This window comes from Sapajus apella, unplaced genomic scaffold (genome assembly GCF_009761245.1).
Source record: "Sapajus apella isolate SASKATOON/1434 unplaced genomic scaffold, GSC_monkey_1.0 scaffold122, whole genome shotgun sequence".
In the NCBI taxonomy this organism is placed as follows: Eukaryota; Metazoa; Chordata; class Mammalia; order Primates; family Cebidae; genus Sapajus; species Sapajus apella.
This window is the reverse complement of record NW_022437062.1, coordinates 4,386,182-4,401,076: the sequence shown is the minus strand read 5'-3', so window position 1 is coordinate 4,401,076 and position 14,895 is coordinate 4,386,182.

The following is a 14,895-nucleotide window of genomic DNA, read 5'->3' as shown; positions in this document are numbered from 1 at the left end:
CTCCGTCTCCTGGGTTCAGGCAATTCTCCTGCCTCAGCCTCCTGAGTCGCTGGGATTACAGGCACGCGCCACCATGCCCAGCTAATTTTTTGTATTTTTAGTAGAGACGGGGTTTCACCATGTTGACCAGGATGGTCTTGATCTCTTGACCTCGTGATCCACCCGCCTCGGCCTCCCAAAGTGCTGGGATTACAGGCTTGAGCCACCGCGCCCGGCCCTGCCTAGAGTTTTTTTAAAAAAAATGTTTGTCATTGTTGCTGTTATTTTTTAATTGCAGAGAAGAGGACAATGTTTTTGTCAGGTTTTCGTATCGGGGTTAAGCTAGCCTCATAAAATGAATTGAAAAGTGTTTTCTTCTATTTTCTGAAAGAATTTGTGTAATGCTGGCTTTTTTTCTTTAGTAAATATTTAATAAGTTTCAGCATAAAAATTATCTGAGCTTGAGATTTTCTTTATGGAAAAAATTTTTAAATTATAAATTTAATTCATTTAATATATTTTTATATATTTATTTAATAAATACAATTCTATTTTAGTTATTTCATTTTATGGCAATTTTGGTAAATTTTTTTAAGGAATTTGTCTATTTCATATAAATTGTTGATAGTATTGAAATGTTATTCATAATATCCTACTATCTTTTTAACATCTAGGGCATATATAATGATGTCCCTTCTTTCAATCATGCATATAACTATGTAACAAACCTGTACAATCTGCACATGTACCCCAGAACTTAAAGTATAATTTAAAAAATCATATTTATTTCTCTAGTGTTTTTCCTTAAACAGTCTTACTGGATGTTTATTAGCTTTCTTAATATTTTCAAAGAATTCACATTTGCTCTATTCATTTCTCTTTTGTGTATCTAATTTTTATTTCACCGAATTCTGCTTCTTTGTTATTTCTTTCCTTCTACTTAACTTTGCATTTAATATCCTTTTTATCTAGTTTAAGAAGGCAGCTTAGGTCATTTTTTAAAATGTTTTCTCTTTTCTAATATAAAACTATAAATTTTTCTCCAAGCACTATCTTAGCTGTATCACGTAACTTTTTAGATTATAAATTGTAATTGTTATTGCTCAAAATATCTTCTAATTTCCCTTATAATTTATTCTGTAACCTATTGCTTACATAGAAAATATTCTTTAATTTCCAAATACCTAGAGTATTTCTAGATTTGTTATTGCTATTGATTTCTAATTTAATTCTGGAGGACATTCTCTGTAAAATTTAACCTTTTAAAATACGGTGAAACTTACTTTTAGTCCATTTATATGGTATATCTATTTAAGCAATCAATGATTATTTGAAAAGAATGTGTAATACTATAGTTATTAAACTAGTGTTCTATAAATTGTTAGATCAACTTGATTACTATTGTTACTGAAATCTATTGTCTCAATAATTTTTTTGTCAAATTTTTCAGCCAATTACTGAAAAAAGGTTAATACCTCCCATTATTATTGTAAATTTGTCTGTTTCTCCTTTCTGTTCTGTAAATTTTGCCTACACATTTTGAGAATCTGTTATTTGCTGCATATACGTTTATGATTGTTGTGTCTTCTTGATTAATTGTACCCTTCCTCATTATAAAATACCCCTTTTTCTCTTGTAATCCTTCTTGCCTCTGACAATACTTATGCCTTAAAAGACGACTTAATCTAGCTGGGCATGGTGGCTCAGACCTGTAATCCCAGAACTTTGGGAAGCCAAGGTTGGAAATCAAGGCAAGTGGGTCACCTGAGGTCAGGAGTTCAAGACCAGCCTGGCCAACAAAGTGAAACCTTGTCTCAACTAAACACACGAAACTTAGCCCAATGTGGTGGAGAGGGTGGTGTGGTAGCAGGAGAATCACTTAAATCTAGGACGGGGAGGCTGTAGTAAGCTGAGATCATGCTGCTGCACTCCAGCCTGGGTGATGGAACAAGACTCTGCTTCAAAAAAGAAAAAAAAGCCACACCAGCTTTCTTGTACTTATTCTTTACATATTTTACATACAGTAACTTTCAATTTCTAATGCTTTTATATTAAGATATATCTCTTTAAATATAATTAAATCTTGTTTTAATCCAGTCAGAAAGTCTCTGAATTTTCATATTTAGTATATTTCCATTAATATAGTTATGATATGATTGAGTTTAAATGTACCATCTTGTTTTCTATTTAGCCCATCTGATTTTTGTTCTTGTTTTTTTTTCTTTACTTCTTTCATGTCAGTACAATATATTTCAGTATTCCATTCTATTTCCTTCTTAGACTTTTCTGTATACCTCTGTATATTACTATTTTAGTACTACTGGTCTAAGTATCAAAATATGTAACTTATCATAGTCTACTTTGAATTAATAGTGTATCACTTCACATAAAACATAGGAATCTTATAACATAATAATTAAGATAATGTCCATATATTCATTCCCTATCATGAGTATTCTTGTTGCTTATATTTTACTTCTAAAGGTGTTCTAAATTTACAATAAAATATTACTACTGATGCATTAAACAGATCATAGTCTTTCAAAATTTCTAAGGAAAGTAGAAAATCTAGTGTTTCATACTTACCCACATAATTATCATTTCTAGTTTTTTTCATTTCTTGCTGTAGATCTGATTTTCAATTGAGTACCATTTCTAAAGAACTTTCTTTAGCACTTCCTATAGTTCCAGTCTTCTGGCAAAGAATTCTCTCAGATTTTTTTTTTGCCCAAACTGCCTTTAATGTGCCTTTTTTATTTTTAATTTTTATAAAAATATAGTAGGTATATATATTTATGGGGTACATGAGATATTTTGATACAGGCATGCAATGTGTAATAATCACTTCAGGATAAATGAGATATCTATCACCTCAAGCATTTATTATTTCTTTGTGTTACAAACAATCCAATTATACTCTTTTAGTTATTTTTAAATGTACAATAAATTATTCTTGACTGTAGTAATTCTGTCGTGCTATCAAATACAACATCTTATTCATCTATCTAACTACACTTTTGTGCCCATTAAACCACCCTCTTTTCCCTTCCCCCCAACCCCCATTTTTCTTTTCAGCCTCTGGAAACCATCATTCTACTCTCTATCTCACTGAGTTCAATTGTTTTAAATGTTTTAGCTCATACAAATAAGTGAGAATATGCAAGCTTTGTTTTTCTGTACCTTAATTTGCCTTCAGTTTTGAAGAATATTTTCTTGATGTATAACTCTGGATTGAATGTTTTCTTTTCTTATGGTGCATTGAAAGTATTTTTTAGTGGCCTCATAACCTCCCTTGTTTCTGATGAAAGGTCAGCCCTGATTTGTATATTGTCGTTTCCTTGTATTCAATGCTCTTTTTTCTGACGAATATTAAGATAGTTTTTAATTTTTATTATTCAATGCTTCAACTGTAAGGTATCTAGGTTTTCTTTGTATATCTTTTTCTTGGAGATTACTGACCTTCTTAAACCTGTACTTTGATTATTTTCACCAAAGTGTAAAATTCTCAGCCATTATTTCCTTAAATATTTTTGCTCTATTTTCCTTTTCCTCTTATAAACTCCAATTACAAATAACTGAGACCGCTTGATATTTTCCTACAAATCACTGAGCCACTGATCATTTATTTTCAGTCTATTTTTACTCTGTTCTTCATATTTGATTATTACAAATGATCTCTCTTCAGATTTGCTAGCAATTTTTCCTGTAATATACAAATATACTAGTAATGTGAATTTCTCATTTCAGATATTGTCCTTTTGAGTTCTAAAATTTCCATGTGGTTATTTTTTATAGATTACCTTTCTCTGCTTAGATTCCCCATCTAGTCACTCATTTTGTCTTCTTTTTCTTTAAATCTTTGAACATACTTATAATGGTTGCTTTAGGGACAATGTTTGCTAAATCCAACATCTGGGTCTTTTCAGTCTCTGCTCCTAGTGACTAATTTTTATTAATTGATCATCAGTCATATTTTCCTGCTTATTTGCATGTCTGGTAATTTTTAAATTTATGTTGTAGAGAACATAGATTATGTTTTCTGCTGTATTTATTTTCAGTAAGGCACTTAAACTACCAGAAGATTTTCTTAACCTTGTCAAACTGTTTATGCTTAGTGAAGACTACTCTGTTTTAGATTTTGCTTTAGTCCTGGAATCTGATTCTTTCTCTAGGGCATGCTATTTATGGCTTAGGCATGACCTTTTTCCTGCAGCCATATAATCCCAGAGACACCCAGCAAGGTCTTTTGGTTGGCCAGAACCTAACCATGTTTCAGCCTTACATGACCTCTGATAGCTTTGCTCACCTCTAAGCCCCCAGAGCAAGCCATCTCTTCTAGACTTCAGAAAGCTTTGCCTTGTCTATACACACCCTGGCACGTGGGAAACAACTCAAATTTTTCAAGCTGACTTATGGGCCCTCCCTTTATAGAGCTGTCTCCTCTCAAATATCTTTTGTTCTAAAACCTAGTCACTTCAGCATCTCTAAATTTTGATCTCTGCCTTTTCATCAGCTAAACTGTGACAGTGCTTAGATTCTACCTCCTGCCATTGGGAAAGATGTTCTTAGCAGGACTGTGAGGTAAATGCAATTTACCTTATAAATGTCCCTTCTTTCAAGGACCATGGTTCTATGTAGCCTATTGTCAGATGCTTTAGAACACTTCTCTCATATGTTTTTGCCACGTCTACTGTTCTTTAGAAGGGATATGGTAAGTCTCCTACCAGTTACTTTACCATGTCCAGAAGCAGAAGTTCTCATTTTATGTTTTTAAAGGGAAGAGCCATCTAATCACATTTGCTTCTTCTGTATTTTGACCTGTCTTTCTTACAGAGGTTGGATATGAAAAAGCAGGGGGAACTTTTAGAAGAATATTGCAATAGTCCAGATGTCAGATGATCAGGATTGTGGTAGTAAAGATAGAGAAGAAGAGACAGATTTGAGAGACACTTAGAATGTGAAACCAGCAGGAGATTAAGAAAATATAAAGGTTAGATATGTAAGGTCGAACCTGGTGATGTCTTAAATGCTATGGCATGCCCCTTCAATCAAACTGTTTGTTTCCCAAGGCATAATCTTTTAAATAGCATAAAATACTTTCTTTGGTTTAAATATAGCATCAACAAACTTACTAATATTTGGTTTGCACAGTTCAATCCAAACCAGTTCACATGTGTTTATAGGCCTCCTGTTCTTAACCAGCATCCCCAAATTCAGAATCTCAGCATGACAATCTCAGATCTTAGACTCTAGCTTTTCGTTCAAAAAGTTGATTGAGGTTTGTGTGAGTAGTTAAAATAATCAATTTATTCTAATGTCCTATTTCAGGCTTATTGCAGGTAAATATTACTATGAACGTCCTGCGCAATGACGGGAGTGGGATAATTGTAGAACACCACATTCACTCAGCACTTCTATGTGAACTGTGTTAGATGCTTTATTTAAATAATATCATTTTAACTTTAGAATAACTTGTGAAATGGGATCTATTATTCTATTCCCTTTAAAGAGGAAAAAAACCCTGTGGCAGAGTAAGTAGTTGGCATACCTGAAATACAAATTGTGGTCAGTTTCACTCCTAATGTAATTCCACAGCACCTCATTCAACCACTGTGCTAGAAATCAGAGGTTTTGGTCAGGAGAGCAACATGGGCACGAACCCAAAACTGGTTTCTTTATTCAAAAGTTGGGTACTTTACTCATGAAAATGTCAGGCAACATAAAATGTGTGTGGGGTAGATGCAGTGAGTCAACATTGGCAGATCTGAGATGAAAGGCAGTAGATTTGGCACACAGATGCTAGCACAAAAAGGCCGGACACTTGGCCACATAGCCATTTTCTTTTTCTTCCCAGCAGAGTGCCAGTTTTGTATGGCTCTTCTTCCCAGCAGCCACGTGCTTGGGGAAGGGACCTCTCTCAGTTCCAAAAAGTAAATTTTGGAGAGCCCAAGCCAGTCATAGTCATGCTGCCAGTAATTAGCCATGAGTCTGTGATGCAATTCTCTCCAGTGAAAAGTAAAGGAAAAAAAAGTTTCTATCAGGGTCAGTGTGGAGGTACAAGAATACCTTTCTTCCTTGATAAGGAGTGTCCTGTGAAGGAAGTGCCTCATTCCTCTGCCTGTGATGAGGTACATGAGGATGTGATGCCTGACAAGGTAAGAGCCAGCCTAGGACCATGACTAGATGAGCCAACCTGCCAATGTGGCAGAGTAGAAAGGATGAATGGACCTGGGTCTTTGATAATTTCTTTGAGGTATGTAATTAATAAAACTTATACTTACTTTCATGCTGTAATATATTTTTTCATTATTTAACTGCTATTATATATTCAATTACTTAATAATGAAAGCACCTCAATGGATACTGTAAGCTTCCTGTTGGCTTAGACCAGAGGTTAACAAATGTACTCTGTAAAATGGCCAGATAATTAAGTATTTTCTGCTTTTCATGCCATGCAGATTCTGTCACAAATACATAACTCTACCATTATAGCATGAGAACTGCAAACAAAACAAACAGTCGTGTAAATGAATGTGTATGGCTGTATTCCAATACAACTTTATTTATAAAAACAGGGGACTAGATTTGGTTCATGTGCAATAGATGACCCACCCTGTCTTAATGAATTCATATGAACCTAACTGGGTCAATTTAGACACAATCTCTTTGATCAGCCCTAGGCTAAATAGATTTGTACACCTAATAGGATACACCTACCAGTCTCTATCACAGTACTTTTATCCAACCAACTGAGCCATGAATGTCACAGAGCATTCAGGACCAACATTATTCCATATACTCACTCTGACAAGAGGGTTCAGTCTTCTACTTAGTATTTCCCATTTAATGAGTATGAAGTTGTCTACAAATTTTTTAAAATCGTCATAGAACAATTGCCATTTCTATATTTTTTCCAAGAGATTAGAGAATAATCTAACACAGAAGGGATGTTAAATAAATATTTTGTACATATGTAAATAATAAAGAAATAGAGAAATGGATAAATGAACAAAACAAGTGAGCAAAGATTGAACTGATAAAGACCTTAAGATAAAGTTCTATGAGCAAAAGGAAGAGAATTTGAAGGATGGAAAAGCAGAATATATTAATGAATTAGGCAGAATAATGACTCCCCAAATATTTTCATGTCCTGTTTTCAGAAACCATAAATTTGTTCCCTTCCACAGCAAAAGGAACTTTGCAGACATGATAAGATTATAGATTTTAAGCGAGGGAGATTATCCTGGATTATCCAGGCATGCCCAGTGTAATCAAAGGAGTCCCTAAGCATGAATTTCACCCAGTTGTTCTCAAAGAGCATCACGTTGAAAGAAGAGTCCAAGAGGTAGGACACTGCTGGCTTTGAAGATAAAGGAAGGGATCATGAGTCAAGGAAAGTGGGCAGCCTCTGGAAGCTGGAAACAGCAAGGAAAGGAACTCTGCCCTTGTGCCTCCTGAAACAAACATAGCTCTGCCAACATGTTGATTATAGCCCAGTGAGACCTATATTGACCTCTGACCCACAAAAATGTAAGATAATAAATTTGTGTTGTTCTAAGCCAACAAGTAGGAAGCAATTTGTTAAAACAGCCATAGAAAATGTATACAGCTGATAGACTATATAGTATCTTTAACAGTTTCTTAGAGATCTGCGATGTTGATTGCCATTATTCCTCCTTATTTTCCTACTACTTTTTTGCCTACCTTATTGTTCACACACATACTGTAGCTTTATATTTTAGCAATATTGTTATCTACTTGAATAACATGAAGACTCAATTTTTTTTAATCTAAACAATATAATGGTTTAATTTATAAATACGCAATAGATAGATGAGGCATGATTTCCAAATAGCCACCATAAAGTGACCAGGGGAGAAGGTTACTTCTTGGTCCAGCGTAATTGGTCTTCACAGATCTCACTTGCTCTTCTAGGAAGACAACAGGTTTGGTAGTTCTGCTACTCATAGAGACATTGTGGGGAGCCTTCATAGGTAGTTTTCTGCCTGTGCTTTATTTCCCTGTTTAAAACTGTAAGTGAAACAAGTAACTTTCATGCATCTCATCCCATCTCTCAAAGGTATCATATGGAATTTAACTAACAACTTGTAAGTATGCCACATACTGGAATTGACAGGACAATGTCAACTTACAATAATAATAATAATAAATTTGTGAAACTCTATAGACTTAATAAACTTGTGGATCTGTGTAAATCTCAGGCTGATTCTTCTGCACTGTTATTTTCTCAGCTAGAATAAGCAGAGTCTGACATACAATGCCAAATTCATTTTCACCAAGGGCTCACTCTCCACAAGGTCAGTTCAGAGTGACCAACTCAAGGACAGTGGGTTCCCTGCCCTCCACTTTCATGCCTGTCTGCTCTCGGTGGCAAGGCTAGCAGAGGATGAGCATTTCTACACATACTAAAGGTGTGGCCTTCATAATGTTTCTCATCTTGGCCTTCTGAACCACTGCTGCAGGTATTTGTTCCACATCATTACCCATTACATGAAGCTGGCTTCATGCAGTGTGGTGCACTAAATGGGCTCTTAGCCTCAGCTGAAGGCCCCATTTCTCCAAAGCAGTGGAATTCTAAAATAACTTCACTTCATATGCTGCTTGTTCAACTCTCTTACCCTTCCACCATGTTATTTTGCCGTAAGATGCCTGACAACCCAGAGAAAGATAAAATAATTTTTGCTGATGTATAACACACATCAGGCCCATGTTCATGACATGTGGAATGAACTAGCTGCTAACTTTCACTGTTTATACTAAACGCTCTCTAAGGTAACATTTGAACTCTGGTCTTTTCCCAAGGGTTTGTCAAATAATAAATACACATTCATGATATTACCAAATATTAACCCATAATTCTGTAGTTTCTAGGGCATCCTCAGGCTTCAGTCACCTATTTCAGTACCAATTTCCAGGCTATTCCTAAAATGCAAAAACAGCAATTTAACACCATTCAAATACTTTAAGAAGTTGCCTTAAGGAAAAAAAGCAGGTTACTGGCTTGTCCAGGAAAGATGGTAGTTGACATTTGATAGTTTTCTGGACTAAGCTTTGGTTTCAGATTGGGGGATTCTAGGGAGGCCTGGACAATAGGTTCTAGAGCCTGGTATGGTATAGTTTCTTCAGTTGGCAGGTTCTCACAGATTGGTCAGGGAAAGCTCCAGAAGTTCCTTTCTTGTGAACTAACATCATGGTCACCTAAATGAAAAGGAGATAATTTTTCACAGATTGTACAAGCTAATTCCAGCAAGAGGATGGAAACTCAGAGCATTGTTATGCTTATATAATAAGATGAAAGGAAGCAAGGATAGTCATAGACTAGATTCTACTTATTTTCTGGACCCACTGAATTGTCGTAAAGTTGAACTTCTGTGGCTTAGGATGTCTCTTTATTATTTCATTATTTATTTATTTATATTTTTTGAGACAGGGTCTCACTCTGTCAACCAGGCGAGAGTACAGTGGCACAATCCTGGCTCACTACAGCCTTGACCTCCCAGGCTCAAGCCATCCTCTGGCTTCAGCCCCCCACGTAGCAGACTTGTGCCTCCACACCCAGCTAATTTATTTTTTCTTTTTTGTAGAGATGGGGTCTCACTATGTTGCCCTGGCTGATTTCACACTCCTGGGCTCAAGGAATCCTCTCACCTCAGCCTCTCAAAGAGCTAGTGTTACAGTGGCGAGCCACCACACCCAGCCAGAATACCTCTTCTGATGAATGAATAAAAACAAAAGCAAAATGTGTTCTCAATACCAATATCTTATAGAAATATTGTCATGAAAAAGATGCAAGCTGATATTAATGCAGAAAACTTAATCACTGTTACCCTCATGTAATGCTCAGCTGCCTAAATCCTAATTTAAAAAAACTGACTAAATAAAAATAACTAACAGCAACATCAGTTACATGCTACAAAATGAACATTCTAGTCATTTCACAAATGTTACTGTGTACATTGGCAGTGATTTTGATTCACCCAAAGAACAGTTTCAAAGGAGCTTATATCTCAACGACTGGGTTTGGCATTCAATAAACTTTCCTACCTCAGTTTTCCTAACAGTGAAAATCTAGGTTTAAATTATATAGAATTTAATGGAATGGTTTAGACTATTTTGGAGGCATGTATCATTAAAATGTATCCTAATTGTGCTGAATTTATCAAAGTCTCTTCAAATGTTATTTTTCCTTTGTGGTGGGCTAATCCTATATTTCCCTCTACAATTAATGATAGTTTTGATTGCTAGTGTTACAAGATTCTTCTGGTGCCACTTTGCCAGCCAGAAATCTTTGTGCTTGCCGTAACATCTGTCTAGGGCCTTGCTCAGGGCTGCCACTATGCCCACTTGACCCAGTAGGCTGCACTCAGCCCATGCCCCAGCTCAGATCCTGCACCATAAAAGGGACTCTGTGGTTAGCCCATGGCTGGACCAGGTGTGCCCAAAGTGGATTTTGTTTTGGGCACCAGTGTCTAGTCAAGGGGAACATGGTGGCGCCTGAAAACTCAGAGATGCCAGCAACTGAAGAGCCCCAGGGGTGTCACAGCTCTCACCCAGGGAGTCGCGAGTTCTGAGCCCCCAAGAATTGCTGCAGCTTTTGTAGTTCTGCAAGCCAGCCAGAAGGGAATGGTACCCAATGGCTTCACTTCTTCACACCCACAGCTAGGCAAACATGGGCATGTTACAGCCCTCTTCACACCCACCGCCCACAGCTTGGCAAACTGGGGGCCTGTTACCCCTCCCTTCGCACCTACTGCCCACAGCTCAGCCAATGGGGGCGTGTTACAGCTCGTTTGTTCCCACCACCCGCAGCTCAGTGAGTTCCAGGTTCTTGTACCATGACCAGGAGGAATAAAGTACACAGACACTGGAGAGTAAGGCAGAGAATTTTATTGAGTGACAGAACCAAAGCTCTCAACTGCGAAGAGCAGACTCTGAAAGTGGGTTATCTTCAGCTGCGAGAGGCAGCCTGCAAGCAGGTAGCCCTCTGTGAGGCTGGGTCCAGGGTTTTTATTGGCTCAGATGGGGGAGTGCATGCTGATTGGTCCATGCGTTGGATTTGCAAAAAGCACCATTCAACTGGTTAGAAGGAACCAACTAAGAAAGAGAGAGGGTAAGAGGGGAGAAGGAACCAACTGAGAGAGAGGGCAAATCTCATTCCAGTTGTGGGCTCTCCAAAACCACAGCTCAGTTTTCAGGCTTTAAACTGTCTTTGGCTTGAAAGTTGGATTTCACTGGAGACCCAACCCTGTCTGCCTAGAGATTTGTCTGTCTCTTGTAGCTATCACTGGCACAATCAAATTTAACCTGGTGTCACAAAACTAATACGTGCTCTGACATACAACCAACGCTGAATATGAGATCATCCTTGATATTTCTGATAAAAATCCCAAAGTATTTTTTGGCCAAGTTGAACTTATATAAAGTTTTTAGGAGTGTAGATAAAATTGTCAAATGTCTACTTGCAGTATTTTGTTGATTTATACTTTCATATTAAAATTGACTATATTAAATATATTACTGGGGAACACTGCTTTATCCACTCACGTATTTTACAAAATAATTTCTTTCATATTTTTCACATGCATGTTTAACATCCGTATATTGATTTTCAGCAGGGCCACCGAGTCATGAGACACAGCTTTCCAGTGTGCTCTCTCCATTCACATCCTCCTGAGTTCTTGGAAATACCGCCCTATGTCAACCCACATATAATGCTGACTCTTGTTATTTTATCCCAAGCACCAACTACATAAATTAAAGCTGATTAAAGCTGATTATTATTTTTCCGTAGGTATATACTCTTGATTTCTACAACTGAAGTGCTGTTTTTTGTATGTTTTTGAGATGGAGTCTCACTCTGTCAGCCAGGCTGGAGTGTAGTGGCATGATCTTGGCTCAGTGTAACTTCTGCCTCCTGGGTCCAAGCAATTATCCTACTTCAGCCTCCTGAGTAGCTAGGATTATAGCCTGAGCCACCATGCCTGGCTAATTTTTGTATTTTTAGTAGAGACAGGGTTTCACCATGTTGGTCAAGCTGGTCTCGAGCTCCTGACCTCAGGATACATCCTCCTCGGCCTCCCAAACTGCTGAGATTACAGGCATGAGACATCGCACTCAGCCAGTGCTGTGTTTATTTAATGACATCAAATACTTGCAATTTTAAGGTCATGTTTCACAAAGCTATCACTAAATTTGTGTTAAATTTCTTTGTATCATTTTGGAATAATTGACTAAGGCACTTTTAGGCTAATGTGTCTTATGTTAATAATCATTTGCATAAAAGATGAAATAACAGAAAACACCACAGATGAGAGACTTTGCAAGGAATTGATTATTGTGTGTGTGTGTGTGTGTGTGTGTGTGTGTGTGTGTGTGTTTAAAAATCTCACCCTTATCTCTGTATATAGTAACATCATTTTTTCAATACTAAGTTATAGACCTTTAATATATTCAGTTTTTCTTATATCCTGCTTATTGGTATGGCATAAATAGCAAACCAGAATTTTTATCAGGGACTAAATACAGGTGAATTAAAAAAAATACTGCATGCAGCTCTAGATTCAGCTTGTTAACAAGTCAAAAGGACTAATGAAAACCACAGATAATCCTCAAACCTCATTTCAGCCATTAGTTTCAATCTTGTTCCCTGTTCCTTCTTTTACCAGAATTGCTGACAAGGAGTACAGTGGGGCTGACTAGGATTTCTCATCCCACACACCTCTGATAGAGGCGCTAATGAACAGCACAATGGCCACAAGGCAGCATACCCAACATAGAGAAGGGGCAAGGGAGTCAGGTAATCCTCCAGCTGAATATAAACCACTGATAATGCCAGTGTAATCTCCACTTTTGTCACCTATCCAGAGGCAGCAATCTTACCCTTTTACTCAAAATACTAAATGATGAGCGAGATTTGGCATGAATGATACAATTCAGCCATTTGTACTCAATAATAATTACTTTAAAAGATTTTATGAGTCTTAGAACATATAGCAGGGTGCATATCGATTGCTTATTCATATTACCAATTTATAACACAGAAGAATTCTCTGAAAACCGAAAACATTTTGTTCCTGCTAAAATCATCTGTTGGTTTAACCAAGCTGGCACACACTGAGCTCGTGTTATGCTTATTAGAAAGATATGCTGCATCCAAGCTGTGTTTATTAAATATATACAGTGCCTACATTACTAGGATTTATAACACACATCTACAGATAAAAATTAAAGACTGTAACGTATCCATCCATATTATAGTGCTTCAACAAAATTCAGCATAATTGTGAAATTTACTAAGCAACTGAGAAAATATCGATGAACTATAAAGCTTGACTTTTCTTATTTCAGAATAAACCCAAGCTCCATAAAATTCCATTCATTTTCCTATTATTTTTAACCCCAAAGTTAAGTGTCCTCTGACAGAGTATTCAAACCTTTACAAACTCTCATATGCCCTGAAATGTATTCTTTCCATGACCATAAACTTGTTGAGAATATAGACAAAAATGCCAAGACCACGTAAGTCCCCAAAACAACATCATTCAGTGAGCTCATGGAAAATCAAAAGTGAAACTGATTAGAGATAGGCGAAGTATAAAAGAAACGAACCAAATTTAGCTTCATTACTCAAGCTGAGTGAAATGCAAAACACAAACAATGTAAGGAGGTACAGGTCCTTTGTATTTTAGCAGTTCTTAAATTTTTTATGATTCTGGGTTTTGTGGTAGATTGGGAGAAATATTTTAATGTAAGATTCATCTTGACAAGAAAGCCTATAACAATGGTACTGCTTAGAATAGCCCAATTAAAATGTTCACATTTGGTAACTTTGCATTATATAAAAAGTACACAATGGAATAGGGATCATTATCACTTTTCTTTCCTGGAATCAAAATACTAAATGTTGCATGGCACCAAAATTGCCCCTCCCACCCCTGAAAAAGCCCAAAACCAAGTCTGAATATCAACCAAGTTAATTAAGTCCATATGGGGAGACAGGCATCCTGAGGACTTTTTATTTCTTAAGAGAAAATACATTGATTGTAACCCACATATGCCAGCTTCTCTTATCTGTGTCTTTGCCCAACTATTATAAACTATGTAATTATTTATTTTTATTGTCACCCCTCCCTCCAGACTGTACATAGCATAAGTGTAAGGACTATCTTTGGTTGTCATTTTTTAAAATTATTATAAGTCCAAATGCCTAGGGTGAAAATAAGGCAGAAAACTAGACTAACTATTGCTGAACTAGTTCTGGTTTATCTAAAAACTTGCATCGGTTCCTCACATCTCTTGGCCACTAGGGAACCAGCTGGTAGGCTTATTCTCAGCCTCCTCTTCCCCAGCAATGACATCACTTGTAAAATTCCATTTAGGCTCTAGCACTTCCTTCTCTTACCATATACCCTTGAATTCTTAGATTCTAGACTAAACCAAGAGGTTTTTAGCCTGCAAGTGGGATGGTAGGCTATGTAAAAGAATCAGCATTTTCTCACGTAAGTCACGCAAAGTGTCAGATTTCAAGGCTGGAGGTGGCTGCCCTCCTAAATTGATCTTTGAGCATCATTTTACCACAGCCGCTGGTTTCCTACAATTAACCTGCCGGTTACCACATAAGTCATTGTGGGGTAACTCAATTTCACTATCTCATTGCACATATAAGTAGTTCAAGTCAGTGAGAAATCTATAGGACTTTCTTCACAACACTAAAGACCACCCTTCACATTCATGACCCATGAGCACCTGCTTACAGTTTAAATCACAGAGAACATTCCTAGAAAATCTGAGCCATTGCTGTTACTCCTGCATACACGTATTCTCCAACTCAGAGTTGCCCAACCTTCAGGCCATGGACCAGTACCAGCTGTGGCCTGTTACTAACTGGGCCACATG